The sequence below is a fragment of the Chenopodium album genome, chromosome 22 (assembly GCF_948465745.1).
Source record: "Chenopodium album chromosome 22, dcCheAlbu1.1, whole genome shotgun sequence".
Lineage (NCBI taxonomy): Eukaryota > Viridiplantae > Streptophyta > Magnoliopsida > Caryophyllales > Amaranthaceae > Chenopodium > Chenopodium album.
This window is the reverse complement of record NC_137855.1, coordinates 16379806-16387510: the sequence shown is the minus strand read 5'-3', so window position 1 is coordinate 16387510 and position 7705 is coordinate 16379806.

Here is a 7705-nt window from a genome sequence, read left to right as displayed (position 1 = left end):
CCCTACAATTACATAATGAATCAAATAAAGGAATCCTTCATATAGACTACGTTCATTGAGTACATCTTGTACTCTAGAAAAACTTCCGCTTATATTGCTGGAATATCCAACGTAACCTTTTTGGAGAGACAATCTCACGATTTTTTAAAGTCGTGAGGATGATTTTAATTGACTATATATATTCGATTTATTAATTAGTTTTTTTATTCCGCATTATTCTTCAACAAAGAAACAATTTCATGGCAATCCATCAAAGCTGTTAGGAAATCGGGCAGAGTTGTGTTTGACTAATGCAAAACAAGTTAATGAAAAATAAGAACGAGAAAAGCAATAAAGAAGATAAATAAAAACATAAGGATTTAATTATCTGGTTCGATTAAAGTAAAATTACATCCATAGGTAAGGGATTCGAGAGCTTATTCATTATAATGGAGAAAGAATGGAAAAATAATACAAAGAGTCTTAGATCTTAATGGCTCTCTAAGGTGTGATGTAATTGATTACCTAAAGGGTCCTTTTATAAAATAAAAAAGCCCTAACAAAACCCTAAAATATATCCCAAATAAAACTCATCATATAGCCTTCATGTTGAGAAAACCAAATCTGGAAACTATTCCATATGTTATGCACAAGGACCGAACTATCGAACTATAACTCAAGCTTGCCGCAAGTTTCATATGACCCAGCTATAGCTCACTCGCCTAGAGCTATAGCTCACCCCCCTCCCCAATCGCAACTTCCTTGTCTACGCACTACTTTCTTGAGCTACCTAGCGAGCTATCGTTCACTATTCCAAAACATCAATTCAAGATATATTGCACCAAAATCAAAATAGCAAATCTTTTCTCGAAAGAGAAGAAGGCAAATCTTGTCTTTGAAAAGAAATAGTTCCTCCAAAACTGAAAGGTACATAAGGTACATCTAATAAAACAAAAAGGTACACAAAATTTTTTTAGGTAGTTCTCTCCATTATAATAGTTATCACCATAAGCATAGTTCTCACATAAACCTAAAATCACAGTCAAATCCTTAATCTCAAATAATTAAACTGGTTTGAGAAAATTTATAGTTGCATTTAGGCCTTTTTGGTTACAATGAGAATTAATTAACTTTTTTCGTGGTAATTTACAATTTATGAGAACTTATTTTCCTTAACTAATATTTAGGAAATTGTTTCAGTTTGTTTCACTTAAAATAATTAAGAAAGTAGAATTTCTAAGAGCTTTGAATACCTAGGGGAAGAGCGTAAATTAATTCTTACTTCATGTGAAAATTTTAAATTCCCTAAATATTTGTAATCGATTGCTATCTTTAAATAATTCAATACATATATAAATAAATCAAAACTTACTTAATATATAGATTTGGAATCAATTGCTATCTTTACATAAATGTTTAGCTTATGAAATATCATGAACTCCAAATAATACAATATCTTTTCTTTAATAAAAATACCAAAAGGATAAATACAGTACAATTTTAAGAAGAACAAATTGGTGTATTCAATCATTAATATCTAGTAGATGAAAAAGATATAGTAATATTAACAAAAAAATAAAAAAAAAAGGTTCATAGCATATATATTACTATAATAAATAATTTTGAAAAAAAAAAGTATTATATAGATTTACTTTCTAGATAGACTAATAAATTTAAAAATTAAAAGTGGGTTTATTATGTAGTATAGATTAGTTTTTTTTTTTTTTTTTTTTTTTTTTTTTTTTTTTTTTTTTGTGCTTGGATTATTAGGCATCAAGGGTTGCATTTTTTTTTTGCATTGATTAATTAGTTGTACACTGTGTAGGATAAGAAAATTTGTTGCATATTTATAGGAATAAAAGTAGTATATTATTCATTGTAAACTATTTTCCAAAAAATAAAAAGAGCTTAGATACATTTGGAAGGGATAAGAAATGGATTTTGGAGGGATAAAAGTTTTTGCTTTAGTATAGGTACTACTCCCTCCGTTCCCTTTTGTCCTTTACGTTTGGAATTTTGCGTGATTATTAAGAAATTGTGTAAAACTGAGGTGAATTGACATAAATTAATCATTCAAAGTACAATTATAGTTAAAAAAAAAAAGAATATTGTACATGTGGGGTAAAGAAAGTACTACCTCCGTTTCGCATTATCTGCAACAAAGGGGTATTATTTGTGAGATATAAAATATTCCTTTGTTGCAGATAATGCGAAACGAAGGTAGTAGAAAGAAAGTAGAAGAGAGACGAGAGAGAAAGTAATAATGAGTATTGAAAACCCATTAAAATATTATAAATAGTACAATTGCACATGAAAAGTGAATGTCAATTGAGTATTTAAATTGTAAAGTAAGGGTAATTTAGTCCAAAATCAATGACTTAAAACAGAAAGATCCTAAATGTAAAGAATAAAAAGGAACACCCTAAATGGAAATGTAAAAAAACAAAAGGGAACGGAGGGAGTAGTTTTTCCTCGTGCAATGCATAGATTTATGATAATATGACTTGTAAATTAAACAAAGTCAATTCAAATGAAGTTATTAGTTCAAATGAAAAGAATAATATACATTTTTTTAAAAATTTGAATTTATTAAATTCTACCGTTAAAACTCCTTGTTAGATATATAAATTAAAGTATTTTTACAAATAATGTGAGTTTTTTTTTTTTTTTTTGAAATAATGTAAGTTTTTATTCATTTACTTTTTTATAATTTTTATTTATTCTTAAAATAAATAAATAAATAAATAATAATTTTTTGGCGGGAAAATTTTTATTGTAAATGTGACACGTGTACTACTTTAGGGATGACTCTTGGTGATAACTTTAGGGGTCGTTTGGTTTGTAGAGGGTAATCGGAATGGAAAGAACAAAGGGAATGAAATGAAACCCTTTCTATGTAGTATGTTGTTTGTTTTACAAAACAAAGGGAATCACCACCACCACCACAAAACCCCTCTTCCCTACTTTTCCATCCACTCCACCGCCCAGCCACCACATCACTTAAACTCGCCGCCCATATTCACACCTCCCCCACCCCTCGTCGCCTGTATTCACACATCCTCCACCCCTCACCGCCCATATTCGCACCTCCCCTACCCCTTGCCGCCCCCTGAAAACCGTTGTTCGTCGTAGCTTGTGTCGGAAATCGCAAATCTGGAAATTGCGAACTTGCTCCTCCTTGTGGCTTGTGTCGGAATCTTGGGCGGTGGAGAGGTTGGGTTTGCGTGGGCTGGCTTATGTCATGGCTTGGCTTGTGTCGTTACTTGGGTAGGAGGACGATTTCTAGGGTTTGCGTGGGCGGGGGAAGATTTTTCAGGGAGGGGAGAGGGAGGAGCGACGGGTTTCGGTGAGGGGAAGCGCAGGTGCGGCGGTTTCCGGCGAGGAGAGGGGGAGGTGCAGCGAGTTCCGGCGTGGTGGCTGGGAGGTGGGGGTAACTACGTAAGGTAGTGGATGGTGTGGATATGGTGGTGTAGTGGTGGCTGGGGAAAGGGAATGCAAAAGTCTAGGGGGTGGGGAATCAGTGTAGAAGGATTTTGGGTAAACTCAAAAATAAAAATGGGTAAAGGGAATGAAAAAAAATGACAAACAAATAGCAACAAAGAGAATGAGCCATTATTAACCCCCAACCAAACGACCCTAGTATATAGTATAAAAATAGATATAAGGGGTCGTTTGGTTCAGGGTATTCATCAAAGGGAAAGGGAATCAACCACCCTAATTCCCTTTGTTGCTGTTTATTATCCGTTTTTTCCCATTCCCTTTACCCCCTTCATTCCCCCAAATCCTTCCAAGTTCATTTTCCACCCCTAGGTATTTCCATTCACATTCCCTAGCCACCACCACACCACCACATCACCACCTTCCTACCTACCCACACCACCGGAAAACCGTACCACCTTCTTACCCGACCCTCGCCGCCTCTCCCCCAACCCACGCCGCCCTTCCCCCGACCCTCGCCGCCCCTCCCCTCCCCCGCACAAACATCCCACAGCCCTGTGGGATGTTTTTCAGGGAAGGGGAGAGTTTTGCGGGATGGGGGGATGGGCGGCGGGGGTATGGAAATAGGCGGCGAAGCGCGGTGGTGGTGGGGGAGGTGTTGCGCATGGTGAGGTGGCTAGATTGTGGTTGGAAAAGGTATGAAGTGAAGAGATAACTTGCAGTGTAGTGGCGATATGGTGGTGGGACTGGTGGCTTCACTCCATTTATTTTTTAAAACAAACAACATAGGAAATTTGAGGGGATGAAGCATTTAGTGAAGTTTAAAGGATTAGGGGATTGTTGTATGATTTGTTACAAGAATACCAAGATAAGATGGTGGAAGGAGATTATATGTCTTCTAGTCATGATACCATTTTTGGGAAACGACATGTTGGTGATCCTTTAAATAATAATGGTGGTGAAGTTGATGAATGGACTAGGATTAAGAGGTCTAAGGAAAAAAAGGCTAATGTGAGGTGTGAGCTTGATCATTATCTTGAGGATGATGCATTGTTGGAGAGTAATGATTTTGATGTCCTTTATTATTGGAGAATTGATTTGAAGTATCCAACCTTAAGAAAAATTTCCAAGGACATACTAGCCATTCCAGCATCAATTGTGGCTTCGGAGAGTGCTTTTAGCATGGGGGGTAGGGTTGTGAGTCCTCATCGTTCGTGTCTTCATTCTACAACCGTGGAGGCGCTTATGTGTTTACAATATTAGATTCTTAATGAGTACTCTGGTAATTCTTACTCTTTTACATACTACATCCACTTAAAATCATTTATTTATTTTAAAATGTTTGATATCATAATTGATAAATTTGTTTATATTAATTTAGATTCTTCATTTGACAATGCACATGCATGTGCTAATATCTTGGATGATGTTGATGTAGGGGTTAAAGGAAGTACATCAAGTGAAGTCATTGATATTAACTTGATTATTTGATTAAACTCGTCTATTTCGTTAACCCCAATTTCTTTTGATTATATTTTATTTATAAATACTTGGTATTATTAATTATGGTATGTAGGATGAAGAGGAAGGACTTTTGATATGAAGATCAATAATTTGTGAAGGCTTGAAGAGTTGAAAATAAAGACATGTATTTAGAGCAAATGTTGATGTACTGTCTTTTTTTCATGAGACTTTAGACAAATGTTGTGATTTGTGTGAGACTTTTTAAATTGTGTTATGTGGTATTACTATCATTTTCTTTCTCGGATGGTGTATTAGACTATTGTATTATTTATGTCTACTTTTAAATTCATGGGTGTTGATATTAGTGGACTACTTTTCCAAATCTGATTTTTTTAAAAATAAGAATGCAAATAGAACTTGAATTTCACCCATTTAGCACCCGATCCACCCGATTCATTCGTGGATGATGAATGGATCGGATATGGATGGAGTTTGGATCGAGCGACGGATGGTTTGGGTGATAGATGGGCATAGGCGGATAGACGCGGATGGAGCATAATCCGACCCGTATCTGATCCATTTCTAGCCCTAACTCCAGGGGGTGCTTAAGGGATGCATTGTGGAACAAGGTTGGCTAGTGTATTAGAGAGAGAGAGAGAGAGAGAGAGAGAATGATTTTTTGGTGCCCCAAAACTGAGGAAATCAGCCTCGTATTTATAAAGAAAATGAGTAGGGTGAAGAACAGAACTTTAGAAGTGAAAAGGCGCCGCTGAAAAACCCTAAGAGAATGCCACATCATGGCATGTCTACCGCAACACGGCATAGTGTACTGTGACACGACATTAAGCGGCGTGTTTGTCGTAACACGGTGTGCATGTTTTCTTGAAAACAATTGACTGGCTAAAGTCGTATCAGCTTATCAAAAATAATTCCTAAGTCCACTAACTATATAGATAGGAAAGTAGGGTCGAATCCACAGGGAAACAAGTCTTTCTATTCCTAATTAATTAATATAATCTAAACTATTAAGTAACCAAAATTGTTGTTATTTAAAGGAATTATACTACGAAGAATAAAAGTAGCTAGGGAGAAATAAAAGTAGGCGAAAAATCAATAAATAAAATACCTAGGGCATAGGTTCACCAATAAATAATACTCCTGGGTAAAACATAATAATCAATCATCAATGCATCAATTAATCAGATCATAAAGGGCTTTCGCTACGTATTACAATCACATAATTAATCTACCGGCATTAAATCTTATCTTTTGAATATCACCTTAACCTTTTATAAATTAACATTGAAACTAGGCCTAAATATCAATTTTCATCTCTCGAATCTCGAATCAATATTGCTAAATACATACATAATAAACCTGCGTAAGTCTAGTGGCATAATATTAAATCAATTAATAGGAAATTAATCAAGCATTGACAATCAACAATAATAAATTACCATTTCATATTATTTATGGATCCCCACAAACCTTAGAGAGAAAACTACTCACACATAATTAAATCTAAACTAATCAAAGCAAATAAACAAGTCATGATGAAAGAAAGAGAATAAATTACTTATGTACTGCTCAGAATTCCATGTCCTAATAAGCATGATTAAACCCTTTAGATGTGTATTGTTTTGTATTTTTGTGATGATTGTCCCTTTGTTGTTGAACATGAAGCTTGTTAGTGTCTAATTGACTGGTTAAGTTTTAAGATACTATCTACATTACATCCTTAGAGTTGATATTTGATGATAGAATGCAGACATGCAGTTATAACATCACCCCTTCCTTGTGGATAGCCAAAAGGTGAGACTTGCACTCGAAGAAATTAGGAAAGTGAAAATGAAAAAAAGAGAAACAAGGAAGGGGTTCAGAAAAGAAGAACGAGATGAAGATCACTTTAACTAGAAGACTTTTTTTTTAGAATGTAATCAAAGAAGTGATAAAAAGTACTTTTTGAAAAGATTCTAAAATTTAATAAACCATACAAGTGTAAAAATGTAAAGGGAGATGGAAAGGGAGAGGAGAGCAAGTGAGGGTTGGAGAGGTAGTTTGAACACAAGTAAAGATTAACTTCATGAATTTTGTAAAATTATAAAGTAAGGAAGGATGGAGTGATGGAAAGGAGTGAGAAAGAGAGATGTGGTCACTTAATTGCCAATTTTATGTGCTCAAACTCAATATTAATGTGATACTTTGTATAGAAAGAAAATGGATTAATAATATATTTAGGAAAAAAATCAACCTTAATGTAAAATCTATTGTGATAGAGGGGGAGAGGGAGTAGGAGTGTAACACCCCCAAATCTCCCTCTGCGGGAATACAAGTATAATACGTATAATTATACCATAGAGATAGACTTGGGCGTATTACAGTCGTGTGATTACACAAGGCTACTCAAAACTTACTAAATAAAACCAATTTTTTCAGCGAAAAACTTCAATACTCTTCTTTTATTAATAATAGACTATTAATAGTAACCATTGTCATGAGTACTCAAAAAAAAAATATAAAGACCAACATTTCCTAATCTAGGTGAAAACATTCCCAGGACTCCAAATGCTCAATCATTGACTACACCTGAAATTAGTCAACACTGCTTACTATTACGGTAAACAGGGCAAACCAAAACAAAATAAGAAATACGAGTTAGCATAATATGCTAAGTACGATAAGTGCAAGATAATGTAAACTCAATTTATTAACAAACATGCTTTTGAAATCAATTTCATCCATTCCAATAATTAAACCAATAATTCCAACTCATAATTCCAAAACCAATTTCAATAATAATAATAATCAATAGTCAATTCAATAA